We start from the raw sequence: 20,549 nt of genomic DNA, 5'->3' as shown, positions 1-20,549 counted from the left end.
TCATAAAATAAACTTTATTAATGGTTTGTTATTCTACATTTCATACAATATGTCAATACAAATAAGTTACGGTATTTGAAACAGACATTTATTATCAGTATAACACATACTTGACGTGTAAAGAAGTTATCGCCAAATTATTTGTTTTGATGCAAACGTGGAAGTCCTATTTGTTCAATCGAATACTCGCCCTCAACACGACATAGCCACACAGAAGCGTAACTGACGGCGTCCCCATGGTTACGGCATCGTTACAGAGGTTGGTCTGACAGTACGTGGTGCTGCCATTTAATCCCATCAGATCGTTTGTGGAGCAGTTCTTGAAGTGAACTGGAAATAAACGTACGCTTTACAAATGACCATCGCTCTGAAAAAAAAGGGTTTAATGCATGTGCGTAAAGTGTCGTCCCAGATTAGCCCGTGTAGTTAGCACAGGATAATCAGGGACGACACTGTTCCCCCAAACTGGATTTTGCTCAGAGGACTTTCTCTGAACGAAAAATATTAAAGCAGAAAGTGTCGTTCCAGATTAGCCTGTGCGGACTACACAGGCTAATCTGGGACGAAGTTTTACGCACGTGCATTAAATGCCCACGTTTACGAAGCGATGTTAGTATAAGGGGTGTTACTTAACATAAATTGACGCTGCTTTTTATTAGGTTATATAAAATGTGAAAACGCAATTAAAGGTTACGATAGTTCGTAATCCAAATGTGTTTTAAAGGCATCCGACACGTGTAACAGCTTTGTCCGCTGAGAATTATCAAGTTATCAGCTTTTGAATTTTTATTGAACATCGTTCTGAAAGAAATGGGTTTGATTCATGTGCGTTAAGTGTCGTCCCTGATTAACATGTGCAGTCCGCACAGACTCATCACGCACGACACTTTCCTCTTTTATGGAATTTTTCGTGTAAAGTAAGTCTCTTTTAAACGAAATTCCAGTTTACGTGGAAAGTGTCGTCACTGATTTTCGGTCATGTTCGAGCCAAGTTTTCACAGAACGAGGCGCATAATGCGTAGGATAAACACTCCATTGAGGATCTACGCACACGATCTCCACACAGAGTTGTCGTTCCATGCTCTCATATAGAATCTCTTATATCACAAAAAAAATCTACCACATTTGGTAGGATTTTTTTGTTTGTAAATTAAGTGTATATTATAAAAAGTATTATAATTTTCTTTTATTATTTGAAAATAGTGTATAAGTTTAGGTTCATAATAAAAAATAAATTACCTAAATAAATAAATAAAAAATGACAACGGGAAAATTATTGTACCACGTTGCTCGGCTACCATCAGGGATTTGATCCAGCTATGCTGGTTCCAGTCAAATCTCTGCGCCGAGGTTGCTACACATTTAGAAGTACTGCACTGTTCTGACAACGCGGTACACCCTTCGATCCATGGGTATCAGGTGTACTACCAAGAAATAATTCCAATTTCATGTCAACAAAAAAAGTTAACCCATTTATGCCTAGCTGTAGGTGGATGGTCCACGGCCGTCCACAAGCTCAAATGACCATATATGGAGAAAAAGGCGGGACCAAACCAAATAGGCTTGCAATGCGCATGCCCGAGCAAAACCGATTGTAAGCCATGTTGAATTGTTAGCGTGAAAAGAAATATTGGATATTTTAATATGATGAGTATTCTAGGTAGAGAATATGGATAGTATTACCATTATTAGTATTACGTCAACATTAACTCAACAATTGTATTGTTGACATGAAGAAAAAGCTATTTCGAGGTTGTTTTGACCATTGATTGCTAAGTAGGTCAAACTCAAAGTTTAAACTTTTATTGATATTTTATTTAGTTAAGGAATCTTCGAGTAATAGTTAAAAAAAATCTTTCGCATTCTAATTCTATAGCTAAATCATGTGTTGTTGCTATATTATAAACTTTCGTGCATGAGCCATTTAAATCCGTTCGCATTACTTTTTTAGTTGTTTCCCCTGGAAAATTCTCTTCTTGCTAGCCTTCGCTGAGTTATTCAACAACATCGCTATATTGCTGATTTTTGCTGTTGGTTTTTGGTTATAGCTGCATGCTTTTGTTGGATAATGTTTAATTTATCATTCAAGTTTTACATATGATTCTGTTAAACCATATTTAATCGATGTTTTTGTGAATTTCGCGCATGCTTAACTTGCCCGATTTCGGACGTAATTTACTTTCGGATACATGCTCCTCTTGTGTTTTTTTTCGATGTTTTCTTATGTATGCAGATTAAAAAAAACAGCTCATGCTTAAATGTGTTATTGAGCAAGTGACTTCTTAATACTATGGCAGGAATAAAACACTGTTATAAAATTATAAAGGAGGTTTAGTTACATGTATAAACTCACAGTCACAAGTGTGTAAGTATTACTGTTACATTTATTTATATTTACTAAAAGTAAATATATGCTCACATATCAGTAAGTATTGTACAGCCCTAAATTATATTTAATACACCCATCTAGGCAGTTAATTCATATATGTGCTGGCTTTAATTTACATTCATGTTATTATCACCCTGCAATAGGCGGAGGGATATTGTTTTGGCCTTGTCCGCCTGTCTTTCCGAGTTATGGCCTTTCGAACCTAAAAAAATGCTTTTTTACCTGAGTGTCAAATATAACACTTTTGTGTCCAGAAGCTAATTAGCGGGGGATATCAATTCAATGAATTTGCTTGTTATTAATTGAAGGGAAATAGACCTGTTATTTTGTCTCTCATTATGGTGTTTAAAGTCACATTTAATGGCATCCAACCTACTTTATTTCAAATACAGTAACACCTGGCGCCGTGACCTGGATGCAGATTCTAAGCAGATGGGCCAAAATGGGGGCAGCTAGAGAGACTCGCCTGGAACTGACAAGCCTGGAGGGAGCTGGTTGACTGTTGGCGAGATGGGACAACAGACGAAGAATAAACGAACCTACTTGATTTGATTAACATTTTTGTAAGTCATTCAAGAATCGAGCAAACTTTTTGTTTCCAATAAGCAGTCCTGTATATATCCGAAATAAGATAAAATGTTTCACTCAGGTTCCTTGATACTCATCTTGGTATTTAATGGACCTTATAACAGATTATGGCATGTATTGAAGTTTGTCATTAAATGCGTTATATTTATAAATATAAACATTAAATCTAAAAAGCTCAATTAAAAAACAAGAACAAATTAAAAGAAAAAGTAATCCTCATCTGGGCTCGAACCACTTACCTCTGGAGTAAAAGTCTAACGCTAAGACGGCCATCCATGCTCATACAATATTTTATACTTTTAGTTTCTATAAGCAAAGCTCGTAGTGTCACTAAAAACGACAACAGAACTCCAAATTATTCAATTGTTTTGCTTTGCAACGATTTATCAATTTCAGGTTGTTAATGTTAAGTATAACTGTTTTCTCACAAATATCATAACTGCAACAAAAATGTGCAAGTCTGAAACAATTTTTATGCCCCCTTTCAAAGAAAAGGGGGCATATAGTTATCAGACTGTCCGTCTGTTGGTCCGTATTTCTGTCACACTTTGCGTTTAGGTTTCGAAAAATGCTCATAACTTCTATTTCCCTTGAGATATAACCTTCATATTTGGTATGCATGTGCATATGGACAAGGCCTTTCCATACGAACACAAATTTTTACCCCTGTTACCTTGAACTTAAGGTCCGTGTTTAGGTTTCAAAATCTGCGTTTAGGTTTTGAAAAATGCTCATAACTTCTATGTCCCTTGAGATATAACCTTCATATTTGGTATGCATGTGTATATGGACAAGGCCTTTCCATACGCACACAAAATTTTACCCCTGTGACCTTGACCTTGAAGTTAGGGTCCGCGTTTAGGTTTCGAAATCTGCGTTTAGATATTGAAAAATGCTCATAACTTCTATGTTTTGAGATATAACCTTCATATTTGGTATGCATGTGTATATGAACAAGGCCTTTCCATACGCACAAAAAATTTTACCCCTGTGACCTTGACCTTGAAGTTAGGGTCCGCGTTTAGGTTTCGAAATCTGCGTTTAGATATTGAAAAATGCTCATAACTTCTATGTCCCTTGTGATATGACCTTCATATTTGGTATGCATGTGTATATGGACAAGGCCTTTCCATACGCACACAAATTTTGACCCCTGTGACCTTGAACTTAGGGTCCGCGTTTAGGTTTCGAAATCTGTGTTTAGGTTTCGAAAAAAGCTCATAACTTCTATCAAGCATTTATAGGGGGCATAAGTCATCCTATGGTGACAGCTGCTCTTGTTTTATTTTGTCAATTTACCAAAACATGCAAAGGCCCCTTAAAATACATGAAGTAATGTTTACAGTTGTCCATAACCACATATTGAAAAAGAATGTGCAAGCTCTATCTATTGGCATACAAACAAAGCCAATCTGTTGGATTATTACTCATGGCAAGCAATATGATCTTAGGTATACCTTCTATAATCAGGTGTTTGCACTTTAATCACATTAAAATTTGAAAAACTATAGAAGTACAAAAAGGTCAGAATGATAACAAACAGGTTTGTAATGGACATCTTGCAATTGCTATTTATGTGAGTGGGATGGAACACAAATTCTGAATTTGTTATATGTAGGACATTTAGTAACTTAGCAACCCATGCATGTTGCAAGGGTGTTAATTGTCCGGATTATTTGGAAATCCCGATTTGAGCTATTCAGGATTGAATTTTAGATCAGTGTAAATCTGATGATTTGTTTTAAGGGGGTGTGAACAAATATTGTAATTGCTTCATTGGCATGCCGGGCATGTGCGCTTAGTATGGATTTTTCCTGGTCTTTTTAACAAGGTTTTCCAAAGAAAAAAACGGGTTATTCAATTTGGCAAATGCCGGCTGGCGGGCGGACGGAACAAGCTTGTCCGTGCCATAACGTTGTGGTTCTTGGTGAGAATTTAAAATCATTTGGCACATTTGTTCACCATCATTAGACGGTGTGTCGCTCAAAAGAATACCGTCAATATATCCAAGATCAAGGTCACACTTTGAGTTCAAAGGTCAAAAATGGCCATAAAAGAGCTTGTCCGGGCCAAAACTATGTCATTCATTGTGAGACTTAAAAATGATTTTGCATATTTGTTCACCATCGTGGGACGTTGTATCGCACTTTAGAATTACGTCAATATCTCCAAGGTCAAGGTCGCCACAACTAAAAATATATTTATTTTGAAACAAAGGGGGTTAATTATAAACAGTTCAGTTTGAGTTGTCTCCCTCTATCAGACTTTTTTCTACATTGAAAACCTGGTTTTATGACAATTTTGTCCCTTGTTTTACTATTTTCTGATTGGTTATCCGCTGACAAGGACATAAAAGGTAACTGACCTAACCTCTTGGCTACTTTCCAGAAATCTTACATACTACAAAATGTAGCATATGTCCCCATCATTTAATTTCCTTTTTCTGCTGTCAAACTAAGTGCATATATTATTTCATTTGCAAAAGACATATCTGGATATATTTTTGGACAGTTGTTTTACTGTATGGTTAGTGGATTAACATTTATTATGCCCCACTTCGAAGAAGAGGGGGTATATTGCTTTGCACATGTGGGTTGGTCGGTCTGTCGGTCCGTCCACCAGGTGGTTTCCGGATGATAACTCAAGAACGCTTAGGCCTAGGATCATGAAACTTCATAGGAAGATAGATCATGACTCGCAGATGATCCCTATTCATTTAGAGGTCACTAGGTCAAAGCTCTAGGTCATGGGGACCCGAAATAGTAAAATGGTTTCTGGATGATAACTCAAGAACGCATATGCCAAGGATCATGAAACTTCATAGGTAGATTGATCATGACTTGCAGACGACCCCTATTGATTTTGAGGTCACTAGGTCAAGGTCACGGTGACCCGAAATAGTAGAATGGGGTCCGGTTGATAACTCAAAAACGCATACGCCTAGGATCATGAAACTTCATAGGTAGATTGATCATGACTCGCAGATGACCCGTATTAATTTTGAGGTAACTATGTCAAAGGTCAAATTCACGGTGACCCGAAATAGTTTAATGGTTTCCGATGATAACTCAAGAACGCTTACGCCTAGGATCATGAAACTTCATGGGTACATTTATCATGACATGCAGATGACCCATATTGATTTTCAGGTCACTAGGTCAAAGGTCAAGGTCACAGTGACAAAAAACGTATTCACATAATGGCTGCCACTACAACGGACAGCCCATATGGGGGGCATGCATGTTTTACAAACAGCCCTTGTTATCGATGTTCTTTATAACATTTATATAAAATGACAATTACACATCGAGTGTTACTGGTGGTCTGGCTTATAATAGTTTGCATTTTACTCACCAGAAATAGCAACTAAGACTATAAAAAGAACAATGAACTATGGCTTTCAGTTTGGGGGGCTCTACCTGTAAGGGACCTACAGGCTCAGACTCCAGACTTTATCATTAGGATTTCAAATTTGGGACATTTGACACCCCTGATGTTGTGCCATGTATCAAAACCGTCTATATATAAACATTAATTTTATTAATTGGATATGTAGAAGATTTGGTGATGCAATCATTGGATTTCATTTTGTGTTTTGTTGACCTACTTTTAATTTTTAGGCTCAGCAGAACTATGGCTGTCAAAACAAAATTGTATTAAAATGAATAGTGCTTCAAATTATACAAGAAGTCACTTTATTTTTGTTTTAGATGTTTTTCAGTTTCGTCGGAAGACATTTCCCACCAACCATCCTGTCTTGAAAGAAATAACTTTTGAACCCGATTATCTGGTAATACTATTTTTAGCTCATCTATTTTTTGAAAAAAATTATGAGCTATTGTCATCACCTTGGCGTCGGCGTCGGCGTCCGGTTAAGTTTTGTGTTTAGGTCCACTTTTCTCAGAAAGTATCAATGCTATTGCATTCAAACTTGGTACACTTACTTACTATCATGAGGGGACTGGGCAGGCAAAGTTAGATAACTCTGGCGTGCATTTTGACTGAATTATGTGCCCTTTTTATACTTAGAAAATTGAAAATTTTGGTTAAGTTTTGTGTTAAGGTCCATTTTATTCCTTAAGTATCAAAGCTATTGCTTTCATACTTGCAGCACTTACTAACTACCGTAAGGGGACTGTGCAGGCAAAGTTATGTAACTCTGACTGGCATTTGGACGGAATTATGGGCCCTTTATACTTAGAAAATTGAAAGTTTGGTTAAGTTTTGTGTTTTGGTCCACTTTACCCCTAAAGTATCATAGATATTGCTTTCATACTTGGAACACTCGCAAACTATCATAAGGGTACAGTAAAAGGACAAGTTGCATAACTGGATGTCATTTTTATGGAATTATGGCCCTTTTTTGACTTAGTAACTTTGAATATATGGTTAAATTTTGTGTTTCGATCCACTTTACTTCTTAAGTATCAAGGCTATTGCTTTCAAACTTCAAATACTTTCATGCTATCATGAGGTTACTGTACCTGGCAAGTTGAATTTTACCTTGACCTTTGAATGACCTTGACTCTCAAGGTCAAATTATTAAATTTCTCTAAAATTGCCATAACTTCTTTATTTATGATTAGATTTGATTGATAGATTGAAACTACTCTTACCTGACATACCACAATAGACTCCACCCAAACCATCGCCCGTGCCCCCCCCCCCCCAACCCCCCCCCCCCCTTATTTTTTTTTTTTTTTTTTAAGATCATCTCACAAATGACCACCACACCCTCACACTATACCCCCACCCACCCCCTCCCCAATTTTTTTTTAAACGGTTATAAAACAAAACTATTTATTTTGATTATTTTATGTTTGAAATACCGTCCAACCATCGCACCCAAGAATCCCCCCCCCCCCCCACCCCCCCTCCCCCCACCCTAATCCCCCCCCCCTTATTATTATTTTTTTTTTTTTTAAGATCATCTCACAAATTACCACCACACCCTCACACTATACCCCCCCCCCACCTCACCCCCCCCCCCCCCATTATTTTTTTTATGAAACGGTTTAAAAAACACAAATATTTATTTTTATTATTTTATGTTTGAAATACCGTCCAACCATCGCACCCAAGAATCCCCCCCCCACCCCACCCACCCCCCCCCCCCCCCCCGATTTTTTTTCTCCTTTTTTTCGCATTTTTGGAAGAAAAAATAAATGTCCACACCCCCACACAATGCACCGCTCTTCACTCCACCCCTCCCTCCTTTGTGATTGAAAATGAGAGTCCCTTCACCTTTAAAAAAGAAAATAGATGAGCGGTCTGCACCCGCAAGGCGGTGCTCTTGTTTTTACATACAGTTATTAGTGAATTATGAACATTTCATAAGGATCTCAAGGGTCACAACAGGTATATATATATAATATATATAATCAAGATTTTCCATAGGCAGAGCACAGCCGGCCCGAATAGCATGGACAAGTTAACAATTTTTTTTTTTTAAATATCTAGTGTGTAAAAATTACTTTGCATTGCAGAGAACTTTAAGATCATTTTATTTCTGTAAAAAATGTTCAAAGTTATATCCTGAATGATTTTAGGGCCTTAAATTATATATGGAAACAAGCATATTTAATAATAAAAAAGGCCTGTTGAGTTTTTAATTTGTTCTCTTAAAGATTTACAGAAAGACCCTTTTTAGCTCGACTATTATATATGAAATCTATATAGTGGAGCAATTCTACTCACCCGGCGTTTGCGTTAGCCTTAGCATTGGCGTTAGTGTGAGCATGCAAATGTTAAAAGTTTGCGTACTACCCCAAATATTTTCAATGTCCCTTGGCATATTTCTTTCATATTTTGCATACTTCTTAACAAACATGACCCCAACCTATAAACAAGAGCAGACAACTCTATCAAGCATTTTGTAATAATTATGCAGTCTTCGAAATTAGCTTTGAAAAGTTACATGCCAGTCGGGCCAGTTACTTAAGAATTTGTACATGCCCAACATATTTTTTACATGCCCAAACTTTTTTAACCAAAATTATAACAAATCACAACATTTTAACACTTACATGCTACACATAGTAAAGCAGAACATTTGTTTCAATAGTAGTGAATACAATTACATCTAATCAATCACTAGAATTAAGACGGTCGATCGTTACACCAGTGCTCTTGAAAAGAGCGTTCTCTGGTGTCCTCATACCATTTCTTGGCTTCCTTTTTCTCTAAATCATTGTCAATTTTCTATTTTGGAAGTGCTTTATCGGGCTTAGCCCCATCAACATACCTAAGATACTGCCTCTATGTCGACAATGACATTTGTTTACATTGACAAAAACGGAAGTGTATTACTTGATTGATTCAAAAAGTATCTTCTCGATTAATGTCTAGAGAAACCGTCGATAAGAACGGAATGTGACCGAACTGCATCGGTCAAAAACAATAATGATGACGTGTGCAAGCAGGTGCGTGTTGTTAAACCAATCGAATTTCATTGTTTTACAACTTACGGAAAGGTGTTTGTTCGCAAAATTGATCAAGAGATCTGCAAATATCAAGAACCGCTTACGATTTTTTTTTATAAACTGTCAATTGGCTTCAATAATTTACATGCCCGGCGGGCCACAAACTTGAATTTTTGTATGTGCCCGGCAGTAATTTTACTCGCCACGGGCGATCGGGCGTGTGCTAATTTCGAAAACTGATTATGGCCCCTATTCCACTTAGAAAATGCAGCAAATGTTTAAGTTTGTTTACTACCCCAAATATTTTCAATGTCCCTTGACATATTGCTTTCATATTTTGCATTTTTCTTTACCAACATGACCCCAACCTATAAACAAGAGCAGACAACTCTATCAAGCATTTTGTAATAATTATGGCTCCTTTACCATTTTGAATATTCATATTATTGATAAATCTATGTTAAAGTTGGCGTACCACCTAAAATATTTTTAACGTCCCTTGACATATTGCTTTCATATTTTGCAAACTTATTTACCAACATGACCCCAATCTATAAAGAAGAGCAGACAACTGTATCAAGCATTTTGTAAGAATAATGGCCCTTTTTCCATTATTATATGCATATTACTTAAGATTCAACCCAATAATATCTTTGACAAGTTTTAAAATGACGCCGGTTGGTTGAAAAACATGGCATTTATGAGGTGGGGCATTTTCCTTATATGGCTATAGTAAACCTTGTTATCACTCTAGAGGCCACATTTATTGTCAGATTTTCATGAAACTTGGTCAGAACATTTTTCCAATGATATCTTGGATGAGTTTGAAAATGGTTTTGGTTGCTTTAAAAACATGGCCACCAGGGGGCGGGGCATTTTTCATTATATGGTTATTTATATATGGTCCATATATGGTTATATATGGCTTTAGTAAAACTGTGTGAACACTCTAGAGGCCGCATTGTCCAATCTTCGTGAAATTTGGTCAGAAGATTGGTCTCAATGATATCTTGGATGAGTTTGAAAATGGTTATGTTTGCTTGAAAAACATGGCTGCCAAGGGGCAGGGCATTTTTCCTTAATATGGCTATAAATGGCTATAGTAAAATCTTGTTAACACCCTAGAGGCCACATTTATTGTCGGATCTTCATGAAACATGGTCAGAAGATTCATCCCAATAATATCTTGGACGAGTTTAAAAATGATGCTGATTGGTTGAAAAACATGGCTGCCAGGGGGCAGAGCATTTTTCCTTCTATGGCTATAGTAAAACCTTGTTAACATTCTAGAGGCCACATTTATTGTCTGATCTTTATGAAACTTGGTCAGAAGATTTGTCCCAATGATGTCTTGAAAGAGTTCGAAAATGGGTATGGTTGCTATAAAAACATGGCCACCAGGGGGCGGGGCATTTTTCCTTATAGGGCTTTAGTAAAACCTTGTTAACACTTTAGAGGCCACATTTATTGTCAAGCTTCATGAAATTTGGTCAGAAGATTGGTCTCAATGATATCTTGAAAGAGTTTGAAAATGGGTACATTTGCTTGGAAAACACGACTTCCAGGGGGCGGGGCATTTTGTTCATTATATGGCTATAGTAAAGTCTTGTTAACACTTTAGAGGCCACTTTTATTTCTGATGTTCATGAAAAATGGTCAGAAGATTCATCCCAATAATATCTTGGACGAGTTCAAACATGATGCTGATTGGTTGAAAAACATGGCTGCCAGTGGGCTCTGCATTTTTTCTTTTATGGCTATATAGTAAAACCTTGTTAACACTCTAGAGGCCACATTTATTGTCTGATCATCATGAAACTTTGTCCGAACATTTGTCCCAATGATATCTTGGATGAGGTCAAAAATGGAACAAATACGTACAGACTTTAATGATAAACACTAGTCTGGCCAATGTCGTCTTACAAGCTGGTATATACACTCACTGCTAGAGCAGAATCATTTGTCATCTGTTGCAGACAGGCAGTGGTGATCGTTCTAAGCAAATTGAGTTGCGGTTCTTTCCGTAGCTAAGGCTTCTAAGCACACACTGATTTGCAAAATATGCTCTGTAAATTCTAAAATGCGACCAACTAAAAACAAACCCTTTGCCAACTTCTAGGTCAAAGGTTAAGTTTGAACATCATGATTCCTTTTAAATGGCAAATGATATTCGCGTACGATCTTACAACTGTAACTCCCTATTCCCAACTCGGCATTTTCATCAAAGGGCATGAAGGGTGTCCAAGGTTGACAGGTTGGAATCTTTGAATGGCAGGGTGCTGCGCCCTTCCATTCATGCCAAGCTGGAGCACTGGTTTTGATGGTGTTTCACTTGTAACGCACCAAGCAGTATGACCCATTATATTTATCAACATGGCTAAAATGAGGCCAAAATAATTGTTAAATGCCCTTTGTTTATTTCCAAAGACATGGATGGATCATCTTTGTCTCTGAATATATTATAAATACTCGTGTTGTTGATTTTGTCCTGTTTGCTTATTGCAGGAAAACTGTTAACGCATTATGTTGTGAAGACTCTGTAATCAGACAGCTAGCAGTATTATGATTATCAAATATTAAAATTTGACTTAACAATATAGCGCTTCAAATTATATAAGACTTTATTTTTGTTTCAGATATTTTCCAGTTTCCCCTCACAACAATTTGCATCAAACCTCTTGTCTGGTAAGAAATTTCCATTGAAACCAACTGCTGGTAATACTATCTTTTTGGTAATGGGGGCTATATAGGAACCACTTTGTCGGTCCGTCAGTCTGTCCCGAAATTTCATCAGATCTTCACCCAAACTTGGTCACAAATTGTATCTAGATGATGTATAGGTCAAGTTTGAATATGGATCATGCCCGGTCAGAAACTAGGTCATGGGGTCACTTATTGTGTTTTAAACCTGAAGTTTGTCTGGGCCATAACTTTGTCATTTATTTCATACAGTATTTTAAATGATGGAACAGTTCATAATGATTTCAAGACATCTTCTGATCCCTGGAAGATAAACTAGGGATTGATCTGTCTGTATATAACAGTTCAGAGACTTCCAATGTAGCGTGAGATCATGTAATGATAATGTTAAATGGAAATAACATATAACCATACATGACCGGGACTTTTGCCGATTTTCCGGGACATGTATAAAATGTAGCGATATTTATAGACATATGCATTTTTGGTACGTTTTGTTTTGTTTCGCATCGTTAATTGCAAAAGTTCGAAAGCCTATCCGAAATATACTTGATCTATTAACGTCAAATTAAACATTACTAGTTCCTTTACTAGATACAGGCCATGTGTTTTCAGTGTAATCGTTCTAAACATAGATGGTGACGTCACTGCGTTATTGTTATTAAGACCGGTGTGTAACGCGTAGTTGTTGATACGCCTTTTTTCATTTATCACATTTATATAATAAAAAATACAACAATACAGTACCGTTAGATTGTCAACTCAAATCAATTCACAATACATACAACCAATCACATAAAACAAATACAACAAAACAGTACCGGTAGATCGTCAACTTAAAATCCGTACAGTCACACATTAGTTGCACTCTTGTTTCGATGTAGATATAAGTCAATTAACAACCAAAACAATGCCGCCTTTTCGGTTTGACAGCGAACGTGAGACAATCAATATGATAACAGGACCCCTGTTAATTGATCGATTTTGACATGTAGCGTAGTCTGCCTATTCGGGTAGGCATTGTCATGGAGACGCTGCATATATACACAGATTTGAGGTGCAGTTAAGCCTAAGATAAGGTACATGTATATATGGATTTTGTAAATTCGGGGACATTTGACAGATTTCCGGGACAGCGGGACAAGTTTTTCATTTCCGGGACTGTCCCGGAAAATCCGGGACGTATGGCATGTATGATATAACAGTTCATACAGTTTAAGAAATACAATACATTTTATACAATGTCGTTTTTATGCCCCCGAACCAGTGATTTTGAGGGCATATTAAAATCGCTCCGTCCTTTAGTTTGTTAGTCCATCCGTCCGTCTGTAAGTTAGTAAGTCCGTCTGTCAGTCCGTCCGGATTATTTTCCGTTCAATAAGTCAAGCAATTGTCATCAGATCTTCACCAAACTTCATGAAAATGTGTAAGGCAATAACATCTAAGTCAAGTTAGATAATGGGCCAAATAGACCCAGACACCCCTGAGTTATGGCCCTTGAATCATAGTAAAATAGGGTTTTTAGCTCGACTATTATATATGAAATATATATATAGTGGAGCTTTCCTACTCTCCCCGGGGTTCCAGTGTCCGTGAGCGTTGGAATGAACTATAGTGGGGGACATATTGTTTTCGCCCTGTCTGTTGGTCTGTCTGTTGGTTTGTTTGCTCCAACTTAAATATTTTGCCATAACTTTTGCAATATTGAAGAAAGCAACTTCATATTTGGCATGCATGTGTTTCTCATGGAGCTGCACATTTTGAGTGGTGAAAGGTCAAGGTCATCCTTCAAGGTCAAAGGTCAAAATATACCTAGAAAGGTGCAGATTTGCTTCAGTTTTGTGTTTAGGTTCATTATTCCTAAAATATCACAGCTATTACACTATGCCTCCAAACAATATACGAAAGCTTTACCCAAACCAAGACACTCTTGATGTTAGTAATGGTAGGTGAACGTAAGAATTAAATGCTGGCAATTCACATGAAATTGACATGAGGGTTTATTAATTATCCATGGTCCTGATCCCTTTAATATCTGAAATCCCTGTTTGTGCATATAACATAATGAGAACACCCTTTGGGCGACCTAACTTTGTATTTCAATCAGTTTCTTGTTTTGACCATTATTTTTACATTATTATCAAAACTTGTTAGTTTCCTACCCTTGAAAAAGGAGAGGGACTTACGGTTTGCGCTCTGTGTCTGTCAGTCTGACACTTTTCTGGATCCTTCGATAACTTTAAAAGTTCTTCACCCATTTACTTCAAATTAATACTGAACCCCTCTTATGACAATACGGTCAATCTCAACTATGTATGGCCCCATTACCAACCCTGGGGTGCCCCTCCCACATAGGCCACGCCCACCCAAAATTGCCTTTTACTATAATTTCTTCATTTCTACACCGATTCACTTCTAATTGATACTGAACTTCTCTTATGACAATACGGTCAACTATGCATGGCCCCATTACCAACCCTGGGGCGCCCCTGGGTCAAACATGCGGCGTGGGGATGTGCGTCGGTCTCTGCCGCGCCATTTCTAGTCAACATTGGAAACATTGGCATCTTAAAGGAATAAATTATGTATGAGCCCAAATTTTGCAGAACTATGGCCCTTGCTCATTTTTGTTTAGCTCCTCAGCTGAAATCATCATCTAGCAGTCACAATAGTTGAGCGGTTGGAGAGGCATGCATTGCGTCCTACTACTGCTCAGACTATATCATGGTAATGCCTTATCCAAATAACACAAGTATTCACCATGTGCAAATGTCTTGTTGTCTGTATAACTCTCTCTATTAGCTCAAAGTAAAAAGCATTTGAATTTGCACACTTTGGTATTTTAGTTTAATTTTGTTTGGACATTACAATTGTTTTGAAACTAAAGATTAGTGTTGGGGCATTACACTTCTCTTTAAAATGTTTATTTGTGATTATTATTTTTTTCAGTTTGGCAGACAAAACATGCTGATCAAAAAGAATGTGTACCACAGGGGCCAGTGTTTCCATTTGAGTGATTGACAAGGAGAAGAAGAGATGAGAAATGTTATCATCATATTTTAGTCCCTACATTTATAGTGTACAGCTCAATGTATTGAACCGGTGTTGTAGAATATAATTGGAGATACATGCGAACATTATAACATTATATATAAGATGATATTTCAAAAGCAATAAGAAATAAAAAGTATAAAAAGGTCAAAACAGTAAACCTTGTGTTTACAGTGGACAGGTTTAAAGTGGAAGTGACTAGTTAATTGTTGATCATAAGCTGCACTGATGGAAAAAATAGTGGGAAATTACTATCTAGAAAACTGTTTAACGTACGACAACAGTTTTGGAACTTCATAAATGACCGTATGTAACAGGGCTGGGCAGTTTTCCTTATATAGCTATAGTGAAACCTTTTGAACACTAGTGAAGTCACTGTTTTTTTTCCAATCTTCATGCATTTTGGTCGAATATTTGTTCAAATGATGGCTCAGTCCAGTTTCGAAATTTTTATGTCTATTCAAAAAACATATCCACTAGAGCACGAGGCAATTGTCTTTATATGGCTATAATGAAACCTTGTAAATTCTCTAGAAGTGACATTTTTAGCCATATCTCCATAAATTTTGGTCAGAATATTTATTCTAATGATAGCTCAGTTGTCGAGTTTGTAACTGGTTCCGGTTTGTAGACTAACATGGCTGCCAGTGGACATGACAGTTTTTCTTAATGTGCTAGAGTAGAACCTTGTTAACACACAATTGGCCCTTTTTATGTGCATTTTTCATGAAAGATGATCAGAGCATTTGGCCCAATGTAATCTCAGCTGACTTTGAAACTGGATCACATAACGTCAAAAAGTGGGTCAAAATGTCAAATTAAAAAAAGCTTGTAAACACTGGAAGTTGCATTTAAAATTGTGTTCCTTTTTTATGTCCCCCACTATAGTAGTGGGGGACATATTGTTTTTTCCCTGTCTGTTGGTTGGTCTGTTGGTTGGTTGGTTTGCGCCAACTTTAACATTTGCAATAACTTTTGCAATATTGAAGATAGGAACTTGATATTTTGCATGCATATGTATCTCATGGAGCTGCACATTTTGAGTGGTGAAAGGTCAAGGTCATCCTTCAAGGTCAAAGGACAAATATATGGGTCAAAATCGCTCATTTAATGTACACTTTTGCAGTATTTCAATATTCAAGATAGCAACTTGATATTTGGCATGCATGTGTATCTCATTGAGCTGCACAATTTGAGTGGTGAAAGGTTAAGTTCATCCTTCAAGGTCAGATGTCAAATATATGTGTCCAAAATCGCTCATTTTATTATACTTTTGCAATATTGAAGATAGCAACTTGATATTTGGCATGCATGTGTATCTCATGGATCTGCACATTTTGAGTGGTGAAAGGTCAAGGTCATCCTTCAAGGTCAGTGGTCGAATATATGTGGCCCAAATCGCTTATTTTATGAATACTTTTTCTATATTGAAGATAGCAACGTGATATTTGGCATGCATGTGTATCTCATTGAGCTGCACATTTTTAGTGGTGAAAGGTCAAGGTCATCCTTCAAGGTCAAATATATGGGTCAAAATTGATCATGTAATGTCACTTCTGCAATATTGAAGCTAGCAATTTTATATTTGAAATGCATATGTATCTCATGGAGCTGCACATTTTGAGTGGTGAAGGGTCAAGGTCATCCTACAAGGTCAAACGTCATATAGGGGGACATTGTGTTTCACAAACACATCTTGTTTAAAGTTTGTCAAAACATTTGCTGTAATGATAAGCAAAGTCAAGTTTATAAATAATAATTTGTCTACAAATTACATATTTTTCATTAAGTTCATTTATTATTCTAAACTACACCCTCTCAGAATAGTTTAGTTACTTCTGGTCACAGTTGAGCACCTTAGGGCTCTTGTTCAATAATTTGATTGTTTTGGAAAATTGTCATTTTGCCAAAATGTGAGCAAGTCCAAATTTAATTAACCCTGCTTTGTAGTATCTTGTTTTCCTTATATGTAAAAAGTGGAAAATTATCTATGAATCTGACTGCATAGATATTTGGTATTCAGCAAAGCATCGTGTAAATGTAGTAAAACTAAACACAATTGTGTTAGCATAAAACTGGCCATGCCATGGGGGTCAAATGGTAATACAGACTTGTAGGAAAAAGACTTCTAAAAATTTTATCCGTTAAATATATTTTGTGTACATAATGATTAGCTTTTTCCTTCAACTTATCGCTTTCATGGTGTAAAGAAAACATGCCGACTTACTAAGTAAGTCGGAGATCTGGGTTTGATTCCCAGTGAAAGTCAAGTCACAAGGAAAAATGCTTATTGTTGGAAGGATTTATTAGTTATTCAAAACGTAAGATTTTTTTCTTTGCTCGTTCAGTTACAAATAACAGCAAATGATCTGAAAGTATTTGTTTATAACGTAGAAGTTAGTGTCATGAATAGTAAATTGGAATAATGCACTTAATAGAAACTTAACATATTGTATATAAGACTAAAATACGCAGAAATGAAATACCAGTAGCATTATTAATACATTTTTATACCCCCACAAACGAAGTTTGTCGGTCCGTCTGCCTGTCTTGTCTGTCGGTCCGTATTAAGTGTCCTGCTCTCTAATTCAAGTTGTTTTTACCCGATCTTCACCAAACTTGATCAGATGTTGTATCTATATGATGTCTAGGTCAAGTTCGAATATGGGTAATGCCGGGTCAAAATCAAGGCCAAGGGGTCACTTAGTGCGTTTTAAACTTTGAGCATGGTTTCCGCTCTCTAATTATGCACCGCTTCGAAGAAGAAGGGGTATATTGTTTTCCACATGTCGGTCGGTCGGTCCGTCCATCAGATGGTTTCCGGATGATAACTTGAGAACGCTTAGGCCTAGGATCATGAAACTTCATTGGTACATTGATCATGACTGGCAGATGACCCATCTTGATTTTCAGGTTACTAGGTCAAGGTCACAGTTATTCCAAATAATAAAATGGTTTCAAGAAGGTAACTCAAGAATGCTTAGGCCTAGGATCATGAAACTAAGGATCATGAAACTTCATAGGAACATTGATCATGACTGGCAGATGACCCCTATTGATTTTCAGGTCACTAGGTCAACGGTCACAGTGACAAAAACGTATTCACACAATGGCTGCCTCTACAACTGACAGCCCATATGGGGGGCATGCATGTTTTACAAACAGCCATTGTATATACTACTACCCCATGCTCGTATATAAGTAATGCCGTATCAAGCCAGTACTATACTAGCGAGTCATGTATCGGATATATCCTACTACCCATGCTCGTATATAAGTAATGCCGTATCAAGCCAGTACTATACTAGCGAGTTATATAGCGGGTATATCCTCCTACCCCATGCTCGTATATAAGTAATGCCGTATCGAGCCAGTACTATACTAGCGAGTCATATACCGGATATATCCTACTACCCCATGCTCGTACATTAGTAATGCCGTATCAAGCCGGTACTATACTAGCGAGTCATAGCGGGTATATACTACTACCCCATGCTTATATATAAGTAATGCCGTACCAAGCCAGTACTATACTAGCGAGTCATATACCGGGTATACCCTACTACCCCATGTTCGTATATAAGTAATGCCGTATCAAGCCAGTACTATACTAGCGAGTAATATAGCGGGTATATCCTACTACCCCATGCTGGTATATAAGTAATACTGTATCAAGCCAGTACTATACTAGCGAGTTATGTAACGGGTATATCCTACTACCCCATGCTGGTATATAAGTAATGCCGTATCAAGCCAGTACTATACTAGCGAGTTATGTACCGGGTATATCCTACTACCCCATGCTGGTAAACGAGTCTTTTACCGGGTATATCCAACTACCCCATGCTCGTATAAGTAATGCCGTATCAAGCCAGTACTATACTAGCGAGTTATATACCGGGTATATCCTACTACACCATGCTCGTATATAAGTAATGCCGTATCAAGCCGGTACTATACTAGCGAGTTATGTACCGGGTATATCCTACTACCCCATGCTCGTATATAAGTAATGCCGTTTCAAGCCAGTACTATACTAGCGAGTTATATAGCGGGTATATCCTACTACCCCATGCTCGTATATAAGTAATGCCGTATCAAGCCAGTACTATATTAGCGAGTTATATACCGGGTATATCCTACTACCCCATGGTCGTATATAAGTAATGCCGTATCAAGCCAGTACTATAATAGCGAGTCATATACCGGGTATACCCTACTACCCTATGCTCGTATATAAGTAATGCCGTATCAAGCCAGTACTATACTAGCGAGTCATATACCGGATATATCCTACTACCCCATGCTCGTATAAAAGTAATGCCGTATCAAGCCAGTACTATACTAGCGAGTCATATACCGGATATATCCTACTACCCCATGCTCGTATATTAGTAATGCCGTATCAAGCCAGTACTATACTAGCGAGTCATATACCGGATATATCCTACTACCCCATGCTCGTATATTAGTAATGCCGTATCAAGCCAGTACTATATTAGCGAGTTATATAGCGGGTATATCCTACTACCCCATGCTCGTATATAAGTAATGCCGTATCAAGCCAGTACTATACTAGCGAGTCATATACCGGGTATATCCTACTACCCCATGCCTTTATATAAGTAATGCCGTATCAAGCCGGTACTAAACTAGCGAGTCATATACCGGATATATCCTACTACCCCATGCTCGTATATTAGTAATGCCGTATCAAGCCAGTACTATACTAGCGAGTCATAGCGGGTATATCCTACTACCCCTTGCTCGTATATAAGTAATGCCGTATCAAGCCAGTACTATACCTGCGAGTCATATACCGGGTATATCCTACTACACCATGCCTTTATATAAGTAATGCCGTATCAAGCCGGTACTAAACTAGCGAGTTATATAGCGGGTATATCCTACTACCCCATGCTCGTATATAAGTAATGTCGTTTCAAGCCAGTACTATACTAGCGAGTTATATACCGGGTATTACCTACTACCCCATGCTGGTATAAAAGTAATGCCGTATCAAGTCCGGTACTATACTAGCGAGTTATATAACGGGTATATCCTACTACCCCATACTCGTATATAAGTAATGCCGTATCAAGCCAGTACTTTACTAGCGAGTCATATACCGGAAATATCCTACTACCCCATGCTCGTATACCCGGTATAAGTAATGCCGTATCAAGCCAGTACTATACTAGCGAGTCATAGCGGGTATATACTACTACCCCATGCTCGTATATAAGTAATGCCGTTTCAAGCCAGTACTATACTAGCGAGTCATATACCGGGTATACCCTACTACCCCATGCTCGTATATAAGTAATGCCGTATCAAGCCAGTACTATACTAACGAGTCATATACCGGGTATATCCTACTACCCCATGCTCGTATAAAA

At 37.5% G+C, this 20,549-nt stretch overlaps 2 long non-coding RNA genes across 2 annotated transcripts; one reads left to right on the top strand and one right to left on the bottom strand.

Moving 5' to 3' along the window:
• LOC127873902 (uncharacterized) lies at nt 1–1,505 on the bottom strand. Its single transcript, XR_008046431.1, has 2 exons — nt 1,283–1,505; nt 1–330 (listed from the first exon to the last, which is right to left on the bottom strand). It is a non-coding gene; the product is annotated as an uncharacterized LOC127873902 (long non-coding RNA).
• A 124-nt stretch (nt 1,506–1,629) lies between these two features.
• LOC127873901 (uncharacterized) lies at nt 1,630–17,246 on the top strand. Its single transcript, XR_008046430.1, has 6 exons — nt 1,630–1,776; nt 2,782–2,952; nt 6,699–6,767; nt 12,036–12,084; nt 14,735–14,826; nt 15,049–17,246. It is a non-coding gene; the product is annotated as an uncharacterized LOC127873901 (long non-coding RNA).
• The last annotated feature ends 3,303 nt before the right edge of the window (nt 17,247–20,549 follow it).

Source organism: Dreissena polymorpha, chromosome 3 (assembly GCF_020536995.1).
Source record: "Dreissena polymorpha isolate Duluth1 chromosome 3, UMN_Dpol_1.0, whole genome shotgun sequence".
Classification (NCBI taxonomy): Eukaryota; Metazoa; Mollusca; class Bivalvia; order Myida; family Dreissenidae; genus Dreissena; species Dreissena polymorpha.
The sequence above is the reverse complement of the archived record's forward strand: the minus strand, read 5'-3'. Positions and strand labels throughout refer to the sequence as shown.